At 44.0% G+C, this 22,841-nt stretch overlaps 1 protein-coding gene across 1 annotated transcript in view; it reads left to right on the top strand.

The window, feature by feature from the left end:
* The window catches only part of KIAA1328 (KIAA1328 ortholog), a 1,446,094-nt gene that overhangs the window by 1,103,388 nt on the left and 319,865 nt on the right, over window positions 1-22,841 (top strand). The gene's annotated exons all lie outside the window — the stretch shown is intronic.

Below are 22,841 nucleotides of genomic sequence, written 5' to 3' on the forward strand. Positions count from 1 at the left end.
AACAATGTAAAGGATACTCTAAAAAGAAGGGAAAAGCCTCAAAAGACAGTGATGGTCTTCTCAGTCTGCATGACTATCCGCCAGTTCAGACTCCCTACCCCTACCCCTACCCCTGACCACCTTTCCATGTCCCTCAGATGTTAACTTCACCTGTGGCATCAGATAATCTAAGACAGGTGGGTCTTGAGTATAATCAAGCGTAGGTACATTTGGCAATGAGAAACCCTTCCTCATTTCCAGAGAATTTCCACCTAATCAGAGAACCTGATTTCTCTATTTCCTCACATTTTACAAAAAGTGCTGTCTCTGGGAGTAACAGGACCAGTGCCCCTCAGTCTTGTAGGCAAAGGTTACTACTCAAGGACATTTCTGGTTCCCAAAGGAGAAGAATCCTGGAAACCAGTATTAGATCTTTTCACTCTAAATTCCCATGTCAGGGTTCCAAATTTCAAGGTCTTGTCACTTCAAAATCTTGTGCTGTTAATTCAAACTCTAGGTTTCATGGTAACTTTGGATCTGGATCATCACATTCCTATTTCCAAGCAGTTCAGGCATTTTTATTGTAGCTGGCTTTCATTATCAATTCCCTGTTGTAAACTTTGGGAGCTCTACTTCACCAAGGTTATTCACAAAATGCCTAGCACCAGTCAAAGCTTATAGCAGAATCCAAAGTATTCACATTTTCAGATATTCGGATGATTGTCTTATCATTGCAATCTCTTTTCACAGCTGCCAAAGTCTGTAACAACTGTGCAGGAATGTCTTTGAAGTCTAGGATTTCATATCAATTTACAGAAGTCTTCTCTTATCCTGTCTCACAGAATGGTTTTCCTGGACTCTTTGTTAGATGTAGCCCTGGGGGAAAGCCTTTCACCTCCTAGACAAAGTAGAAATTTTCCAACAGTTCTTCCTGAATTTCTCCAGCCTTAACCAAGTATCAGCAAGGGAGTTTCTCAGGATTCTGATGTCCATGGTATCAATGATACTCATGCTGCTTTGGCAGACTACACAAGCAAATAGTCGTATCTCCGATCTGTCTGGATTTAACATTTGCACCCTTTGACTTTTCAAATTATAGTGCTGAGATTCTTAGAGGGATATTCATTGGTAGGTAGACCAGATAGTGGACAATCCAGGCCTCCCTTTCTCCCTTCTGACACCCCAGCAGACAGAAACCATGGATGTGTCATACCAGGTGTTGTGTGTGTTGGGGGGGGGGACTATCAAATGAGGTAAAACTGCAAGCAAGCTCTGTGGGATCCGGTAGACAGACTGAAATGCATAAATTAAACCAAAAAAATGCATAAATGTCAGGGAGATGTTGCCTTTTACCAGTATTTTGAAGGCCTTGAACCATCTTCAGTCCCCAGAAGCTCTGCTAGTGTGCACAGACAATACCACTGTGATGTGGTACATAAACAACAGTGTACCAGATCATATCCCCTTTGCAGACTGGCTGTGATACCCTAGGAGGTTGTAGTTCATCTCAGTCTGTCTCTTCAGGCTACCTATATTCTGTCGGAGCAGAACCTTATTGCAGAGAAGCTCAGCAAGACCAGGATAGCCCCCCCATGCATGGAAATTTCATTCTGGAATCTTTCAAGATCTGATCTGCCTATAGGGAACACTTCAAATAGATATGTCTGCCTCTATTCAAAACAGAAAACTAGAGAAATTGTGCTCTAGGACTCCTTGCAAGTGAGCTTGGAAAACAGATTCCGTTTCATTCCCATGGATGGGAATGTTACTGTAAACTTCTCCATCCTTTCTATTCATTACCAGAGTTCTTCTAAAAGTCCAGAAGGACTCCTTAAAAATTGTGGTTGTAACTCTCTTTTGGCCAAGACAAGAGTGGATGTTCTTTGTGTTTCACTGTTGCAGTCCTGACAGTTGGGATTTCCTGCCATGAAAGCCCTCGACTGGCCCGACTACCAGAGAAACTTATTTCGCCTCCAAGTCTGGGGGACGCCTTAACCGAGGTCAGTACTCTCAGGTATAAAGGGAGCCAGCCTGTGTCATCTCAGTCTTTTCTTGCTGCTGGAGACCGAAGCAGATTTCAAGTGCGTTAGTCCGCACCAGAGAGACGTTGTCAGAAAGGTAAATACCCCCTTTGGGGAACTCCTTTCTTTCATCGTTGACTTGTGTCAGATAAAGTTAACAACTGTCTCTTCCGTGGTAGACAAATTTCACACAGGGACTTCCATATGCTTTGTGTCACTTGCTTATGTCCAGACCACGACTTCCCTAACTGTTGATTCTTTGCTAGGTTTAACTATTATATCATATTATATTATGAACTATTAGGTGAAGAGCAGAGATTTTAGCTCATTTTCTGAGGCAGGTATTTGTGCAGTCACCTAATATGGTATCCACTAGTTGTTCCAATCTCAATTTTCCTAAACACAAAACACATGATCAAAAGCCTAGGTCCATTGATGATGCTCAGTCGCCCCCTGACTTGCCTACTAGACTTGTGATTGTTGGGGAAAGTGAGATGCTTTTACAGCCCCCTTCAACCTTTCATTCAGCGACTCAGGACTCTGTCAAGACCCATTTGAAGTCAGACATGCCTTTGTTCCCTTCGACTTGTACTGCTCATACCTTCAGCTCATCTGTTCTCTCCAGTTCAGTCTGACCAAGGGTAATTACCACAAACTCATCCACAGACCATATTTTTTCACACAAGGCAAGTGGTGTTTGATACACCCACGTCTGCAAACCTTAACTGCCTGCATGGATAATTCAATTTTGATACCTTTTAGGCACCTGTTTTCCTAAGACAATGCAGCAGGTTCTGAAGGAGGTAAGAAAAACCTATAATGAGCACATCATATATGTGCAACTGGAAAAGATTTTCTAGTTGGTGCCACTCAAAGCCATGATCCGTGTCAGGCTTGGATGCCTCTGTTTCTTGGTTATTTATGAGAGTTGTCATCAAGTATTTTATTGTACTGTTCTGTCAATATACATTTGCCAACCATTTCTGTTTGTCTGCCGTTAGTTTCCACCCCCTTCTAACTATGCTCAAGTTTAATAGTTTTTAAAGGAGTCTTAGATATCTGCCCGCCTTGGAACTGGAGATTCCTACTTGGGATCTTATTTTTGTGCTTGAGAAGCTCACTCAGTCTCCATTGGAACCAAATCATGAGGCTGATTTTGAGATTCTGAAAGTGGAAGAAATCTGCTAGGCATATATCTGAGTTGCAAGCACTTGTGCTGAGTCAACCCTACCTTATTTTTCACAAGAATAGGGTTTTTCTTTTTTCGTATTTTTCTTAAGGGTAGGTTTTCTTGAGAGCAAATCCTACCTTTATGCCTAAAGTTGTTTGAGTTTACCTCAAGCTGGGCCATCAAATTCCCATTCTCCTTTGCTGAATCCGAGAACACAGGCAGTTCAGATACTACATACATAAAACTCTTCCTTTCAGGAAAGCTGACCAGCCATTTGTTTCCACTGAAGGTAAGAGGAAAGGACAGCCAGTGTTCAAGTTTATTTCCAATTGGTTGATATGCTCACTACAATGAACCACTCCAGGCAGGGTTATAACTCATTCAACAAGGGCATTCGCTTCATCTGTGGCTTTCTGAAAAGGAGTGCACTTTAGAAGCATTCTAGAGGCAGTGAGTTGGACTTCTGTATGTATCTTTGCAAGTATTAAACTGGATTCATTTTCTAGATCTAGAACAGCCTTTGTTAGTACCATACTCCAAGGGTTCCTGGAGTCATGGGTATTGGCCTCTACCCCTTGTTTTTTCTACTCCTGTCTAAGTTATGAGAATCTACCCATATAGCTTAGGCTACTGCAATGGTGATTCATTAATGAACATAGTACAGTTGTATAAGCAAAACTGTAGATGCTGTAATGCATTACAGTTGTAGTGGCCTTCAATCCCTGCCACCCCTCTTTACCTGATGTTTTTTCAAGTAGGATGCCGGGGTGTGGTTATTTTTGGCCTTCTGTGTATATTTTTTGTTAGAATTCTCTTGTAGTCCGTGTTGTTTTAGCCTGTTCGGCAATAAAAATGCTCTGAAGCTTTATGCACTGAATTTGCCTTCTGCGTGGAACACCACACATGCTTCTGGCAGGTGGAGGGTGAGGAAGGTGCCAAAAGTTTTGAGAAGCTGGCCAATGCAGGAGGGATAAACCTATGTAGCTTAGGCTACTGCAACACTGATCCATTAGAACATCTGATGTGAAATTGTTCAATCTTGCCGTTTGTTCTTACACACGGGTTCGGAGCCGATCCTCGGCTCCGAGTCGGCCGCATCACCAGCTCCGCATCTTCGAGAAAGCTCGAGGCACAGTAATATCCCATGATCCTCAGGTGCTAACCCTCAGATCTAGTTTGCCGCTAGCAGCAGATCGCATCGAGAGGCTCGGGCCAGTAGAATTTTTTCTATATTTCTTGTTATATACTTCTAATTTTACAGATTTATACTCATTCTTTATAGTGTTTGATAAGTTGTATTATATAGTTGTTGTTTAAGACTAGTTTAGATAGTTTGTTACTTTAAAATTCTTAGTAAAGGCCTTAGGCCATTTTCTGTCAGAATTTACAGTACTTAAAAAAAAAAAAAAAAAAAAAGTTTTTTGCCTTTAACTTTTTCTATTTATATATATATATATATATATATATATATATATATATATATATATATATATATATATATATATATATATATATATATATCATAGTGTGCTGTGTGTGTTTTACATTTTATATATATATTACATTTAAATTGTATTATAGGGATTTTTTTTTAAGTCTGCTGTGATTTTTCTTTGATTTTTCCCTTTCTTTTAAAATGTCAGAAAAGACCAAATCTGGTTTTAAAAGGTGTCAGTGCAGACAGAAGATGTCCATTACTGACAACCACTCATCCTGCGTCTACTGTCTTGGCTCTCTTCACTTGCAGGAAGACTGTTCCATTTGTCATTCCTTTAGTGGGAGGGTCATGCTGGAAAGACGCAGGAAGTTGGTTGACAGAAGGTTGCTTAAACCCGAGTTTCAGGAGGCCCTGGACAAGGCTGGACAGGTTTCTAAGTCTTCGAAGGGGTCGAAGTCTTCAAGAGTGTTGGAGCCCAAGTCATCGGCTCTGAGCACCTCTTTTCAGATTCGGACACCGGCTCCTATGACTTTGGTGCCGGGTGTTGAGACTTTATCTCTGCACGAGGCTCAGGTCTTGGAGCCGGTATCAGAGGTACCACCGTCTGCTATCATTCGCTCGGTGACGGCTTCGATCCCTTTGACCCGTTCTTCGAGGCCACTTTCCGACTCCGATGTGGACCAAGTGGTACAGAAGCTTATGGAGAACTCGGCTTTGTCCAAATTAATCGTGGTTTCGTCCCAGCTGGTTTCGAAACTCGAAGCTATTCCAGTTCCCTCAACACTTCCTCCTCCGATACCCGTCGAGTCATAGGTGTTTGGAATCTAAGAACCGATGATTGTAGAGCCCCCGTTGCCGAAGCCTCCAGTAGTGCTATCGGCTCCATTGACCTCGACTCCTTCGGAACCAGCCGGAGAGTCTCGGAGCCAAAGATCTTTCCTGGGTTCCGGGGGGGGGGGATAGTCGAACCGAGATATCGGATCCGACTCTTCCCCTCGGTGCCTCGGCTCAGATCAGTTCGTATCCGTCCTCAGTGTCGGAGCCCGTGATTCCGATTCCGGAGAAACGACCTCCTTCTTCGGATCGGGTCGGATCTTCGGGTCGGGGCACCGGTGCCTTTGACATCATGAGGAAGGTCTTGTCTGATCAGACACATACTTCATCGGTATCTTCGTCTCCTTCCCCAAAAGGTCCGCGTTCTGCTTCTGTGCCTTCGTTGCTTACCAAGCATCGAGACCCAATGCCTCAGAAGTCCCCACAGGGCGACTCTGGTTCCTCAGATGCATCCCCAGAAGCTCCCGCTGAGGATGTTCCGAGGAAATGACTGTGCAAGAGGAGGCACATAGATTCCTCTCAGGAATCTCTCACATCTGATACCGATTTAGATGAAACAGAAGGGTCCCCACGGTCCACCTCTGAGGATGTCTCGTTTGCAGACATTTTGGAAATCCTGAAACAAAGGGAGGACTGGCAAACCCTTACCCCTTCTGTGGATGAATCGGTCTTACTGAAGGCATTTGGGACTCAACCTTCTACCTCCTGGGTGACTCCATCCTTTGACGATCTCATGGATTTAATAGCTCGGAGGGCTTGGGAAACACCTGATACAGTGGAACCAGTCCCTCGTAAACCAAATAAATACATGACGGCCCCCCAAGATAAATCCTATCTTACAAAAGGAGTTCCCGTAGATACTATGGTGGTGGCGGCGGCCACTAAGAAAGAGATGTCTGAATCATCTTCCTCTGTCCATCCTCCTAATAAGGATTCTAGGACAATGGACAGATATGGGAAGCGCATATTTAGTTCGGCAACTTTTTCCATCCGATCGCTAAACTACCTTACGCATTTCACGTGTTTACAGAGAGATCTCATTAAGGAACTGGGAGATGCTCTCCAGGGAGACACAGATGCTGCTGTCGCCGAGAAAGTGACAGCGCAACTTAACACCCTAAATTCCATAGTCAACTCGTCCATGAGGCTGATTTCATACACAGCCGAAGGGTTGAGTAGAGCGGCAGCTTCAGCGATCACCCTGAGAAGACAATCCTGGTTGCGCTTATGCTCCTTTGCGGAAGCCTTTAAGTCTTCCTTTGTCAACGCCCCCTTTGATGGTGCCTCCTTGTTTGGGCCCAAAGTAAAGGAGACTCTCACGAGGTGTGAACAAGAAGGGAAGACCCTGTCTGCCATAGGGGTCTGTTTTTCCGTTCCATCTAGGCCCTACCCTAAAGGGCAACAAGGAGGAAAAATGTGGTTCCGAAAGACTCCGGGATCTTTTCAGCACACCCAAAGTGATGCCCCATCCAGAGGCAGAGGAGGGGGAAGAAACGGAAGACACCGCCCAGCCGGCAGAGGGGGTCCGCAAAATCAGGGCGACAGAGAGACCTTCTCTGGAAAGCCCTTCCAGCACTCCTGAATGCAGGCCCGGCTGTCCTACTCTGAAGGCAGTCGGGGGTCCCTTGGCTTTATACCCAGAGGCCTGGCTAAATCTTACATCAGATTCCTGGGTAAAAAGCATAGTTACCAGAGGCTACAACATTCCCTTCATAAAAATGCCACCCAACACCAAAAAACTCCCAGACGTTCCACCCAGTCTGCGAGACCAAGCAACCATAGAGATAGGAAGGTTGCTCGAAAACAGAGTCATCCAACCAGTCCCAGCAGACCAAATAGGATCCAGAACTTACTCAAGGTTCTTTTTAGTTCCAAAGAAAACAGGGGACTGGAGGCCAATTTTAGACCTCAGCAAGTTAAATACCTTTGTGAAAAAGGAAAAGTTCCGGATGGTCACACTTCAGTCAATCCTCCCTTTTCTGCAAAAGGGCGACTGGATGTGCTCTATAGATCTCAAAGATGCATACTACCATATCAAGATGGCCAGGGCGTCCAGAGATCACCTGCACTTCCGGCTGGGAGCCAGTCATTTCCATTTTCGCGCTCTGCCCTTTGGTCTCACCTCAGCCCCCAGGGTGTTCACCAAATACATGGCAGTAGTAGCGTCTCATTTGAGACTAAATGGATTCCGGGTGTTTCCTTATCTAGACAACTGGCTCCTATCTGCCACCACCGCGTATCGTCTTCTACAGGCCAGGGACTACACCATCAGTCTTTGCTCTTCACTAGGCATAACGGTGAATTTTGGAAAATCTGTCTTATCGCCGTCACAGCGTATCTTATTTATAGGAGCACAGCTAGACACTTCCCTGGCTCAAGTTACTCTCACCCCACCAAGAGTATCAGACCTCAGGCATCAAATTTTGCTCCTTCTTCACAACAAGAGAGTCCCTGCATGACAAATATTAAGAGTGCTGGGCTTGATGACAGCCTCCCTTCTTGTAGTTCCTTTAGGCAGGATGCACATGAGGATTCTTCAATGGATGCTATTCGCCCAGTGGTCGTATCTACAACTTCCACTGTCTTACAAAATCTTGATCACGAATTCTTGCAGGAAGGATCTCTTGTGGTGGATACACAGTCAAGAGCTAACACTAGGACAACCGTTTGTATTACCCAGTCCGGTAGCAACTCTAACCACGGACGCTTCCCTGATAGGGTGGGGGGGATTCTTTCAGGGACAAACAGTCCACGGTCAATGGTCCAACTTGGAGTACAATCTGCACATCAATGTTCTAGAGCTGAGGGCAGTGTTTCTAGCGTTGCAACACTTTCACAAGCCCTTACCTCAGGGAACAGTGACAATTCAGACAGACAACATGTCAGTGGTCTGGTACATAAACAAGCAAGGGGGAACCAGATCTTACCCATTATGCAGAGAGGCCCTCAGAATTTGGCAATGGGCAAAGTCCACTGGACACTTTCTGATAGCAACGCACATCCCGGGGACTTCCAACGTAATCGCGGACAGGCTGAGCAGAGCCATCCTGTTCCCTCATGAGTGGTCCCTCAAACCTCAAGTGGCGGAAGAGATCTTCCGCAGATGGGGCCAGCCTTGCTGCGACCTGTTTGCATCCCCATTGAATGCCAAATGCAGAAGCTATTTTGCCCTGTTACCCCCTCCAGGGGGTGTCCCCAGGGACGCTCTGGTGTACGATTGGCCCCCGGGTCTCCTGTACGCCTTTCCTCCTATTCCACTAATTCCCAGGTTTTTGCAGAAAGCCAAATGTCTAGACAGGACCATCATACTAATAGCCCCATTCTGGCCTCGACAAATCTGGTTTCCCTTCCTTCAATCTCATCAAGTGGAGGAACCATGAATGCTGGACCCGGAGCCAGACCTGTTGATGCATTCGTCGGGAGTTCCTCACACCTTTCTCAAGTCCCTCAAACTGACAGCTTGGCTGCTCCGCTTCCCATTTTAGCCAGGTCGGAGTTACTATCCCCTGCAGTACAGCAAATTATTGTATCTTCCCACAAACCATCTACAAGGAAATTGTACAACAGCAAATGGAACCGTTTTACGCACTGGGCCTCCAAACAAGATATAGATCCATTCGGGGCTCCAGTACACAAGATACTAGATTTTCTTACCACACTTTTTCAGGAAGGAGCATCAACATATCCACTATAAGGGTTCAACTGGCGGCTATATCCAATTTTCATATTGGTCGTGAAAATGGTTCTCTTATGTCCCACAGACTTTGTAAAGCCTTCGTGAAAGGTACCTTTCACCTCCGTCCCCCTATCGTAATCCAATAGCACCTTGGAATCTTAATCTCATGCTGTCACAACTCATGTTGCCCCCTTTTGAGCCAGCAGCCACAACTTCGTTAAAGTTCCTGTCATGGAAAACACTTTTTCTGGTTGCCATCACTTCCGCCAGGAGAGTTTCAGAGCTACAGGCTCTATCTATCTGACCCCTGTACATGATTTTTCATCCAGATAGAGTAACCTTGCGCACCAATCCGTCCTTCCTTCCGAAGGTTTGTTCGATTCAGAACATCAATCAATCTGTCGAACTACCTACCTTCTTTAAAAATCATTCCAATAAGCTAGAATACACATTGCACAAGTTGGACGTTCACAGGCAACTAAGATTTTACTTACATAGGACAAAAGAGTACAGAAAGTCAGATCAACTATTTGTATCATATGCTGACCAAAGAAAAGGACAGCCAGTAACGAAGGTTACCTTATCCAAATGGCTCTCAGATTGCATAAATTTCGTTTATGCTGAATCGAAACAGCAACTCCCTTTCAAACCCAGAGCTCATTCTACAAGTGCGATTGCTGCCTCTTCAGCCCATACCGCTCATTTGCCTTGAGATACCATTTGTGCAGTGGCAACTTGGGCAAAACCACATACTTTTATCGCCCACTATAAGCTAGACAAAAGCTCCAGGGACAGGGTGACGTTTGGGTCCACTGTACTCAGGAATGTTCTCCCTTGAGCCACCCGGGAAAAAGGAGCTAGGGACGCTACCCGTGTGTAAGAACAAATGGCGAGATTGAACAATTTCACATTAAGAAGTTATGTCTTACCATAACGTTCCATGTGAATTGTTCATCTCGCCTTTGTTCTTACATTCCCCCCCTCCATCCCCCGTCCTGCGGTCTGGGAGAATGGTTTTCAACTAAATTCCTTTTCAGCCTTTTCTAGATATGGTTAGCATGTTATTGTACATTAGTAATGGCATCTTTTCTCCTCTACTTGACAGTAAGGTTCCAGACACTGTGTAGTATCTATTTATAAGTGTTCTAGACACAGTTTTCAAAGGGATTCTTCTGGTATAGCAAACTAGATCTGAGGGTTAGCACCTGAGGATCATGGGATATTACTGTGCCTCGAGCTTTCCCGAAGATGCGGAGCTGGTGATGGCCACTTCGGGCGAGGATCGGCTCCGAACCCGTGTGTAAGAACAAAGGCGAGATGAACAATTCACATGGAATGTTATGGTAAGACATAACTTCTTAATGTTAAGTTGTCTATCTCGCCTTCATTTTTGCTGGATGGGTTCGGAGCCGATCCTCGGCCACGCTAAAAGCTCGAGAGCTAGTTCCACCGGCTTGAGGCTCCCCTATATCCCACAATGCTAGGTGGTAACTCCTCAGATCTCGTTTGCCGCTACAGCAATCGACGTGCGTTCCTACCGGCTCAGGTTAGTTTTTGAAAAGAAACTAGTTTTTTCTTAGCTTTTTTCCCCTTTTTAAGTTAGTTTTTCTAAATAGTTTTATACAGTGAGTAGTTCCATCCCATTCCCAGTAAATTTCCCCCTTTTTCCAAAAACTCACTAGAAATTTTCCCTTGGGCCTTAGGCCCAGTCCCTCCCTTCCTAGTAGTGAGTGACTGTGTTTATAGAGATTTATTTGTCTAAATTACTTCTAAATTACTTCTAACGTAATTTAATTTAGTTTAAATTATTTTCTAAGTGTAATCGGTGTGTGTGTGTGTTTGTGTGGTTACACTTCTCTTCTTAGACATGTCTAAGGACTCAAAGGTCTCAGGCTTTAAGAAGTGTGACTCGTGCTGTCAGAAGATGGCTCTGACAGACGGTCACACTTCTTGTGTGTACTGCCTGGGACCTTTGCACCTGCAGGACTCATGTGCTCTTTGCCATGGCTTCAGCCCTAGAGTCCTGCAGGAGCGAAAAAATAAAATTATATTAAGGGGCTTATTGAAGCCTGAGGGTCCCTCGACTCAATCCTCGGGGAAACCCTCTAAGCCTTCCAGATCTTCGGCTCCGGTCTCTGAGCCGTCTTCTGGGGATCCTAAGGCTATTCGAACATCGGCTCCGGCCGGAGCCGATGAATCTCGAACACATGCCCCTACTATTTCCTCGGCTTCGGCCGGAGCAGAGGAAGACATAACTGAGTCGGCTCCAGTCAAGTTGTCGGAACCGACATCTAGAAAAAGGTCCCGATCTCCATCTATCGGCTCCGTTCATTCGGCTCCAGCGTCACCTCTGCTGTCTGAACGGAGCCATAGATCTCACTCCTCTAGGTCTTCCAGACTATCGGATCATGACCTTCAGAGAGTAGTGAGTCGACTTCTTAAGTCCGAGGCACTAGCCCAGATGCTTCAAAGTCCGACTCAACAGTCGAGAACTATTCCCATTACTCAAAATGTTCCTCCTCTGACTCTCTTGAGTTCGGAGCCGGGGCGGGTCGGACCCGAGACTGTGGTGGCGTCGGAACCGATACCTTTGTCTTCGGTGCCATCATCTGCTCCGATGTCTTCCTTGGAGGAATCTTGGCACCGGACTTCCCTCGTCGGCTCCAAGGGGGCGAGTGGCATCGGACCCTTGTCCGACCCCGCTCTCCCTCTCGGTGCTTTGGCGCTGGTGAGTTCGGCTCCGACATCGGCCTCGGAACCATCACTGTTGGTGCCGGGGGAGGTTTTCAGCTTTTCGGAGCGGAGACCTCCGGCTCTGCCTGACAGGGGTGCCTTCGAGGTCATGAGGAGCGTGTTAGAACCAGGTTCAACTCCACAGTTGGCTCCTTCTGCCCCTCCCTCCACGGTGCCTCCGGTGATTTCTGCTCACTCTCTCATCCCCGACCGTAGAGAGCCAGCTCCTCAAGTTTCCCCAGTGGGGATCTCCTCCTCTTCCGAGGCCTCTCCTGACCCGGTAGGAGAGCCCCCTAGGAAGAGGCAGTGCAAGAGGAAGCACATTGACTCCCCTGAGTCTGTCACCTCTGACACTGATTTAGAGGATTCTGAAGGCTCCCCTCGTTCCCCCTCTGAAGATGTATCCTTTGCAGACATCCTCAAAATCTTAGAACAGAGGGGGAATTGGCCAGCCCTCAACCCTTCAGAGGATGAATCAGTGTATCTTGAGGCGTTTGGCTCTCGCCCTTCCACCTCCTGGGTGTCCCCTCCCTTTGACCCCCTTATGCAAGTGGTGGCAAAGAAGGCCTGGGCGGCTCCTGATTCAGTGGAACCCACCCCCAGGAGACCATCAGAATTCATCACTGCCCCCAAGGACAAAGAATTTTTAACCAAAGGCATCTCTGTTGATGCTATGGTGGTGGCTGCGGCCACCAAGAAGGAGCTAGCTGATCCTTTGGTGCCTGTTCATCCTCCTAACAAGGAGTCTAGGTCGATGGACAGGTACGGGAAGCAGATGTTCTCGTCAGCGACCTTTACTATGCAGTCGCTGAATTACCTGTGTCATTTCACTCGTCTTCAGAGGGATTTGCTCAAGGCGGCGAAATGTTAAAGGACCCAACAGCTGCGGGTTTTCAGGATAGAATGAGCTCTCAGCTGGCAACCCTTAATTCTATAACTAACTCCTCCATGCACCTCCTTTCATATGCGGCGGATGGAGCAAGTAGAGCGGCAGGTACAGGTGTAGCCTTGCGTCGGTACGCCTGGATGCGGCTATGTAACTTTGCGGACCCTTTCAAGGCATCCTTCACTAATTCCCCCTTTGATGGATCATCCCTCTTTGGTCCTCAAGTGAAGGAAACCCTGACTAGGTGTGAGACTGATGGCAAAATGCATGGCAGTGGTAGCCTTTCATCTGAGACGACAAGGATTCCAGGTGTTTCCTTATTTAGACGACTGGCTCCTTACAGCCCCCACCAAGCATCTTTTGCTTCTCGCCAGAGACTACACCTTTCACACATGTCAGGCACTAGGCATTTCAATAAATTATGAAAAGTCTGTCTTGTCGCCTTGTCGTGTTATTACCTTTATAGGCGCAAATCTAGACACAGACAACATGTCAGCCAGACTCACAGAGCAGAGAATAGCAGACATACACAGACAGGTCTCTCTTGTCTTGCAGAGCAACAAAGTCAAAGCCAGATTGATCCTGAAAGTATTAGGGATTATGGCGGCGGCCATCCCTCTTCTACCATTAGCTCGCTTCCATATGAGAATTTTACAATGGATGCTCTTCACACAATGGTCTTTCCAACGACTTCCAATGTCCCATCCTATTCGGATAACTCAATCGTGCAAGAATCATCTCTCTTGGTGGATCACATCCACCTAGGGAGACCTTTCGTCCCTTCCCCTCCGGTTGCTACAGTGACAACGGACGCCTCCCTGATCGGGTGGGGGGGGGGGCATTACCAGGGCAGGACAGTCCAAGGCATGTGGCAACCTTTCGAGTGCCACTTGCACATAAATGTCCTAGAGATGAGAGCAGTGCTTCTAGCATTGCAAGCCATATAAGACTCTCTTCCCAAGGGAACTATAGCTATTTAGACAGACAATATGTCTGTAGTGTGGTACATCAACAAACAAGGCCGAACCAGATCTTACCCCCTATGTCGAGAGGCACTCAGACTGTGGCAATGGGCGATTTCTTCTCAGCGGTTTCTGTTAGCAACGCACATTCCCGGGAAGTCCAATGTGATTGCAGACAAATTGAGCAGAGCTATTCTCATGCCTCACGAGTGGTCTCTGAAGAATTCAGTGTTGAAGAAAGTTTTTCGAAAGTGGGGCCGGCCTTGCTGCAACCTTTTCGCTACTCCCCAAAACAGCAAGTGCGACGATTTTTTCACCCTCTTTCCCCAACCAGGCCACCCCAGCAGAGACGCTCTAGTACACGATTGGCCCCGGGGACTTCTGTATGCTTTTCCTCCCTTCCCACTGATATCTCAGCTAATACAGAAAGCCATCGCTCAGAAAGCTTCCATGATCCTTATTGCCCCTTACTGGCCTCGACAGGTTTGGTTCCTGTTTCTCCACCGTTATCTGTTGGAGCAACCTTGGCATCTGGACCCAGTTCCAGACCTCTTGACCCATCAGTCGGGTCAGTTGCACCACTCCCTTCCTTCTCTGAACCTCACAGCGTGGTTCCTCCAATTCCAAATCTAGCCAGGCTTCCTCTGATATCTCGCTCAGTTAGAGATATTTTGATAGCCTCTCATAAATCTTCCACTCGGAAGATTTATCATAACAAGTGGAAACGTTTTTCTTATTGGGCGCAGTCAAAGAATATAGATCCTTTCACTCCTTCCATTCAATCAGTTCTAGACTTTCTAGCCGAACTTTTCCACTCAGGTTCGTCTCCATCTACCATTAGTGTTCAATTGGCAGCAATATCGAACTTTCATGTTGGAGTCTCAGAGTCCCCCATTATGTCTCACAAACTCTTTAAAGCCTTTTTAAAGGGAGTTTTTCTCCTCAAACCACCAATCAGGGATCCTCCTCCTCAATGGGATCTCAACTTGGTTCTGATGTCCTTAATTCATCCCCCCTTTGAACCTGCGGCTTCATGTTCAATAAAGTTATTATCTTGGAAAAAACTCTTTTTAGTAGCTATCACTTCAGCCAGAAGAGTCTCTGAACTCCATGCTCTGTGTAGTCGACCCCCTTATCTTGTGTTTCATAAGGATAGGGTGTCCTTATGTACTAACCCGTCCTTTTTGCCCAAGGTATCTTCACTGGCAAATTTGAATCAAACCATTGAGCTTCCTGTCTTCTTCCCTAATTATTCTAATAGGTCAGAACAAAAGTTACACTGTTTAGATGTTCATCGCCAACTTAGGTACTATTTAGACAGGACCAAACAATTCAGGAAGTCTGATCAACTGTTTGTTTCTTATGCAGAAGGTAGAATGGGCCTTCCAGTTTCTAAGGTATCTCTCTCTAGATGGCTTACTTCGTTGATTACCCTTGTGTATGAGATCAGACATCAACAGTTGCCATCCAAACCCAGGGCTTATTCAACTAGAGCTTTAGCCACTTCTATAGCTTTCCAAGATACTGCCTATTGATTCGATTTGTTCTGCAGCTACTTGGGCTTCTCCCCATACCTTCATTTCTCATTATAAGTTGGACTTGGCCTCTAGAGACCGAGCCAACTTTGGTTCCACTATACTCAAGAGTCTGTTCCAATAGGCCACCCGGGACAAGGTGCTAGGGACGTGGTCCCATCCAGCAAGAATGAAGGCGAGATAGACAACTCAACATTTAGAAGTTATGTACCTACCATAACGTTTCATGTTAGTTGTCTTCTTCTCACCTTCTTTCTTGCGTCCCACCCTCCTTCCCCCCTAGCCAGGACAGACCTAGAGGAGTTTTCTTTTGTTCCTTTTATGGAATTTACTTGCTGGGCTTAGCTTTCAAACGAGATCTGAGGAGTTACCGCCTAGCATTGTGGGATATAGGGGAGCCTCGAGCCGATGGAACTAGCTCTCGAGCTTTTAGAGTGGTCGAGTCGGAGCCGAGGATCGGCTCCGAACCCATCCAGCAAGAAAGAAGGCGAGAAGAAGACAACTAACATGGAACGTTATGGTAGGTACATAACTTCTAATTATGGAGTATTTACTTACAAAACTTTACTTTCTACTATTCCCTCTAATGATAGCATGAGTAAATGAGGAGAGTGTTCCCAGTACTGTTTTATTTTAGGTATTATAAATATTGCGGTCTGTACTTTCCCCTAGAGTAGTAGCATATGGTCATCATGAACATAACGCAAAAGGTGTAGTCTGCATAGCTAGTTGTTTGACCTGCCCCTCATTTTATTTAAGAAATACACTATGTCATGTAAAAATGAGAATATATTAGCATATCTACACCATTAAGAACAATGATGAAGATAATACATACAAACATGTGTAAAGGTTTTAAATAATTTTATTTTTAATTTTTGAAAAGGGCCATTATTATTAGAGGAGCAATTGGAAATCACATCTCAAATATAAAGAATTGTATTGGCAACTACTTTTGGATGCATCTCACCCACCCACTCCCCAGTTAAATGATAACATTTCTATTAGGTTCATAGGTTGGTATTAGGCTATTGGCCCTAGGGCCTATACAAGTCTAGTCATAACAATTCCCTGGCTATTTCTTCCCACAGTATTTACTTCCCTGGACCCCTGTCTAGCAGGGTGACCGATGTGATCCCGGGGTGAATTTCCTATCTCCCATCCAATAATCAAGGTTCCTTTTGAAGAGGGCCAAAGAGGTGCTCTGTTTGACATGTATGGGCAGTCTATTCCAGAGTCTGGGGAGTCTCTGGGTCAGGAACCTCCCTCCAGCATGTTTTGTTCATTGTGATGACAAGGTTAAGATCCCGGGAGCGTGCGTCTCTGAGGGATTAGGATTTCTTTAAGTGTAGCATGTCCAACAGCTCTGGATTTGACATGGCCTTGTATGTTAAGCAGAGATCGCCTCTGAGTAGACAGTATGTGACAGAGTATAGATGGAGTTTTTTTTAGACGGTCAGTATAGGGCATCTGCTTTAGGCATGTGATTCTTTTAGTGAGGTATTTCTGCGGCCTTTCCAGTTGTTGCAGATGTCTTGAGAGGTACATACCAAACGGGGTGTTGTATTCTATAATGGGTCTAATGAAGGATGAGTACAGTGGGACAATGACCTCCTTTTTTCTGGATGAAAAACCCTTAGTGATGAGGTGTGCCGTATAGAATGATTTCCTGACTGTTGTGGCGATGTGGTTATCAAAGGTGAGACAACTGTCCACCTGTGTCCCTAAGTTTCTTATCACACTTTCGGTGTTTATTGTACTGCCAGCTATGTGATAATTCACAGGTACATGTTTTTTCCCAAAGAGGATAACTATAAATTTCTTGGCATTGAGCTTGAGCCCATGGCTCTGGCACCAAACATCTGTTTATGTAAGTCCCTTTTGTAGAATATCCACATCATTTTGGGGATTCAATAATGGCTCCCAGTTTGTTAGCCAGAGTCCCTTAGTGTTGGCCTGTATTTCAGAAAAGTAGATGCCAAACAAGAGCGGTCCCAGGACTGAACCCTGAGTTACTCCACTTGTCTAGAGCTGGATTTGGAGTGTGTGTGTATATATATATATATATATATATATATATATATATATATATATGTGTGTGTGTGTGTGTGTGTGTGTGTGTGTGTGTGTATATATATATATATATATATATATATATATATATATATATATATATATAATATTGTGTTAGTTTTAACATCAGCAAAATTATAGGGCAAAAAAAAATATATGTATTGAATTAACAGAGTTTTTTTTCTGTGTGTGGGTGTAACACACACACACACACACACACACACACACACATACATGTATACACACATGTTCATATTTCATAAACATATTTATAAAAAGTTTTCATGTATATATATATATATATATATATATATGTGTGTGTGTGTGTATGTATGTATGTATATTGTGCTAAAAATGTTTATGCTTTTATTAGTTCTGAAGAAGTTCTGTCTTTGGAGGAAAAGTGCTTAACTCATTAAACTGTGACTTCTGCCTGGGTCAGCATTTGTATTGCCATTGTTTTATTCCTTTGCTGTAATTGGAGTTTGGTACACTGAACCCACCACTGGAATCAAAAACACATGCCTTGAGTGTACATTTTTCCATCCATCAAGGATCCTTTTTCGAGGAATCCTTGAGGTGGTGGAAAGATGTGGTTTAAGAAATCACAAGGATCATTCCAGAACACGCGTGGAGAGTATTCTCCAGGGGCAGAAGGGTAAATTGAAATGGTAGATACTGCCCTTGTGGCAGAGAAGACCCTCAAAATCAAGGATCCAGAGAATCTTTCTTTGACAAGCCCTTCCAGCACTCCTGAAAGGAGGCCCAATTGTCCTCCTCTGGAGGCAGTCTGGGATCATTTGCCCCTGCACCAGAGAGCCTGGCTAGAAATAAAAGATGCTTGGCTGCAGAGGATCACTTCCAGAGGTTATACAATACCATTTTCCATTCTACCTGTCAATTCCAGAAGACTCCCCGATGTTCTACCCAGTCAGAGGAAACAAGCAGCAGTTCAAATACAAAAACTGCTAGACAAGAGAGTCATCCAAGAGGTCCCCAGACCAGAAAGCATCGATAACTTCCTCAAGATTATTTTTAGTGCCAAAGGAAACAGGGGAACTGAAAACCAATTCTGGATCTCGGCAACCTAAACAAATCTGTTCAAAAGACCAAGTTCCAGATGATCATGGTTCAATCCATTCTTCTGTTTTTGGAAAAGGACAACTGGATGTACTCAATAGATCTCCAGGATCATACTATCATATAACATGGTAAATTTTCATCATCTCCAGGTTTGCTCCATTTTGGTCCATGTACATCAGATTTTTGGATGACGTGTTTTTTTATTTGGAAGGGGGGACCCTTCTGAAATAGATGTTTTTTTTGGAATACTTGAGTGGTAAAACAGAGTTTCTGAGGTTCACTCATAATATCAATGACAAGGTTATACATTATTTAGATGTTCAAATTACATGGCAGAATGGAGGTCTAGTGTCCCATATTTATAGGAAAGAGACATTTCCGAACTGTTACCTTCACTTTGATAGTGGTCATCCAATGTATTGTAAAAGAAATTTAGTGAAAGGTCAGTTCATTAGAGCTGCCAGAATGACCTCAGATGATGAGTTAATTAGATAGATAAATGAACACAATGCTTTCCATGTTTCTTGACAGGGGGGTACCCCTTTGAATTACTTCAATAAAGAACAGTGTGACTGAGAATAGGGGTTCAAAATTCACATGTATTTTAGGTAAACCCGACCTACTCAATGGAATAGGTTTACGTAAGCAGCACAATTCTGATAATTTTCAACAAGCAATGGCTATTAAATAGGATGGGTTAAGTCAGTGAGAAAAATTCTGATAATTTTCAACAAGCAATGGCTATTAAATAGGATGGGTTAAGTCAGTGAGTAAAAAACATTCTATCTCAGAATTGGGCCATTTTGAAAACCGATGGTAAACTTTACCAACATTTGGGTGATAAGCCCACGTGTATCTATAAAGTGCATAGGAATATTAAGGAAGTATTGGAGAAGGGCAAGCAAGCTATAAAGAAAAGAACCACAAAATGTGGTAGGTGCAATTTCTGTCGATACATAACTGAGAAAGAAGAGGTGATTTTGAGTAATACATCCCAGACAACTATTGCATTCAAGAAAGGTGACTGTAATTCAGTAGGGCTGGTATATTTGGCCCTCTGTAATCATTGCCATTCATTCTATGTGGGGAAGACTGAAAGGAAGCTCTCTAAAAGGATTTACAAACATTTGTATGATGTGAGGAAGGCTAATCACAACAATGCATTATACAGACATATTCTGTTTCATGTGTGGGTTTTAAGAAATTTGTTTTTGACATTTTGGAAATTGTTCCGCAAGATGTTAGAGGTGGAGCATTGTTGGGGATGGGGAAAACCGTTTAGAATATATGGAGCTTCTCTGGCAGCTTAGACTGGATGCTACATCAAAGGCAAGTCTTAATGACAATGTTTTTAACAATTCTGTTCTTAGAATGAGAGCTGCAGAACTATAATTTTAATGGGATTTCTTACTAAATATTTTGGAGTAATTTAGTAAATGTGGTGGTCATTTTTGTAAAATTTTAAATGATTTGTTAAAGTTTTTAAAGGTAGAATGTTGTTTTAACTGCAATATGAATGTTAGTAACAGATTGATTAATTAGTGTAATTATGGGTATTTAAGGAGAGATTGTCTAAGGTGTTTTAGTTCTGAAGAAGTCCTTGTAGCTGGACGAAAGCTCAACTTTTGGTTTTCTGCAACTAATTTTTGTGTGGAATTGAACTTGCCTTGAGCTTTGGATACCATGTATTTTTCTGTTTTTTGTTCTTGGTTATGATATAAAATGAACAGACGATCCAGGAAGTTCTTACTCTTCCAGCTGGGAGCCAGTCATTACCAGTTCAGAGCGCTGCCCTTTGGTCTCACCACATACCCCGGATGATCACCAAATGCATGGTAGTAGTAGCAGCTCACTTGAGACTACAGGGATTCCGGGAGACGACTGGCTCATTTCTGCCTGACTAGGCATCATCTTATGGCAGGAGAAAAAGTTATCCATACTTGTGCACTGTTAGGAATAACCATAAATTATAAAACATCTCACCTGGAACCATATCAAAGTCTAGAATTTATAGGAGCGCTACTCGACATAAAAGCAACGATAGCCTCTCTTCCTTTTCCAGAGTTCAAACTTTAAGATCACAAGTAAAAAAGATAATTTGTAGTACCAGAGTCTCAGCCCACTTGGATCATCAAGCATTGGGATCAATGTTGACAGCAATAACCTTGGTTCCTTTGGTCAGGTTTCATATGAAGATTCTTCAATGGATGTTAGCATCTCAGTGGTCAGTACTTCATTTTCCTTTATCCGCTCAAATACAAATCACCAACAGTTGCAAGAAGGATCTGATGTGGTAGATCTAGTCAGAACAAGTTGTACAGGGCCATTTATTTGTCCCCTCTCAGCCCAAGGCCGTAGTGAGCATGGATGCTTCCCAGCTGGGGTGGGGGTAAGCATTACCTGGAAAAGACATTCCAAGGCATATGGTCCCCTGATGAGGCCAATTTGCATATCAACGTCTTAGAGTTGAGGGAAGTGCAATTAGCGCTGCAAGCCTTTCATGATGCTCTCCCATCAGGAACGATTGTGGTACAAACGGACAACATGTCAGTGGTTTGGTACATCAACAAACACAAGCACTAACGGTGTAGCAATAGGCAATGTCTTTCAACCGCTTTCTCTTAGCAATGCACATTCCAGGGAAATCCAGTGTGCTAGCAGACAAATTGAGCAGGTGCATTCTGTTACCTCATGAATGGTCCCTCAATTGATTTTCCATAAGTGAGCCAGCCTTGCTGTGATCTTTTTGCATCTCCCCTGAATAACATGTGCAGCAGTTACTTTGCTCTAATCCCCCCACAGGGGGATTCACCAAGGCAGGATGCTCTTCTCCACGGTTGGCCCACTGGTTTACTTTATGCATATCTTCCAATCCCTCTGATTCCAAAGTTCCTTCACAGGGCTGCCAGGTTGAAGAGCAAAGTCATTTTCATTGCACCCTTGTGGTCTCAACAGATTTGGTTTCCTTTCCTATGGCTTCATTTAATTCATCAACCCTTGATTCTGGACCCAGCTCTATATCTCCTGTCTCACCCGACAGGCATGATATATCCGGACCTTCCAAATCTCAAGCTGACAGCTTTGTTTCTCTGATTCCAGTAATAGCTAGACAACCGATACTCTCATCCCATCCCCTGTCTGCCATTTTTTTTGTCTTTTCTTAAACCATCCACAAGGAAACTTTATGCTAGTAAATGGAAAAGATTTGTACACTGGGCACTTCAAAACCATGTGGACCCTTTTTCTGCCCTATTTGTGATGTTCCAGAGTTACTGAGGCTGCTTTTTAACCAAGGGACCAGTTCTTTAACAGCTGAAGTCCAGCTGGCAACAATTTCTAATTTTCATATTGGATTTGATGGCTTTTCACTGGCTTCTCATGTAAGACTTTCTTACTGGGATCAATTTTGCTCAGACTTATTTTTAAAGATCCCATGCCTCCATGGTATCTAAATGTGGTACTACAATCCTTGGTCCTTCCACCCTTTGAATCTGCACATGATTGTGATCTTAAATTTCTGACTTGGAAAACTTTATTTTTAGTTGCTATTACTTCTGCCAGACAAATTTCAGAAATCCAGGCCTTGTCACTGAAACCTCCATATCTGATATTTCATAAGGATAGAGTTTAGTTATGAACTAATGCATCTTTTTTGACGAAAGTTGTCACACACTAACATTAACCAATCCATTAACCTACCAGCTTTCTTCCCAAATTATTCAAACGAGAGAATACTTATTATATTCGATTGATGTTCAAAGGCAATTACATTTCTATTTATATAGAATAAAATATATCAAAATTACAGATCAATTATTTGTATCCTTTGGTGATCTGAAATTGGGTAAACCTGTATCTAAAGTCACTTTAGCCAAATGGCATTCTGACTGCATCTCTCTTATTTACAACAAATTGGGAATAACTTTACCAAAGAAAATACATGGTCATTCAACCAGGTCTGCAGCAACTTCCTCAGTTTTTCACTCAAGGGCTTCCGTGGATGATATTTGTGCAGTAGCAACTTGGGCTTCCTCCCACACTTTTATCACTCATTATAGGCTGGATCTTGTATCCAGAGGTAAGGCATCTTTTGGCTCAATAGTGCTTAGAAGTATCCTTCCTTGAGGCCACCCTGGTATTTAGATAGCTGGGGACTCTGTCCCATCAGCTGAGGACAGAATGAAAACTGACATCAGATAAAGATGTTTTGTACTCACCAGACACGTTCCATCTGTGTTGTCCATTTTCATTCTTCCTCAACTTCCCACCCACTGACCTCCAACCTTATGGTTTCTAGAATAGCGGTGGGCAGATATAACAAAATGTCTGTGTAGAATATGAATGGTCAAAGCATGTGTTCAAGGAGACTGAAAACCTGTATGTATCCGATTTTATTCCTCTGCCTAATGATGTAATGTGAGCTGCTCTAAGCCTACGGGTAAACCACTGA

Source organism: Protopterus annectens, chromosome 1.part1 (genome assembly GCF_019279795.1).
Source record: "Protopterus annectens isolate FY-2018-M chromosome 1.part1, PAN1.0, whole genome shotgun sequence".
NCBI classification, from domain to species: Eukaryota; Metazoa; Chordata; order Ceratodontiformes; family Protopteridae; genus Protopterus; species Protopterus annectens.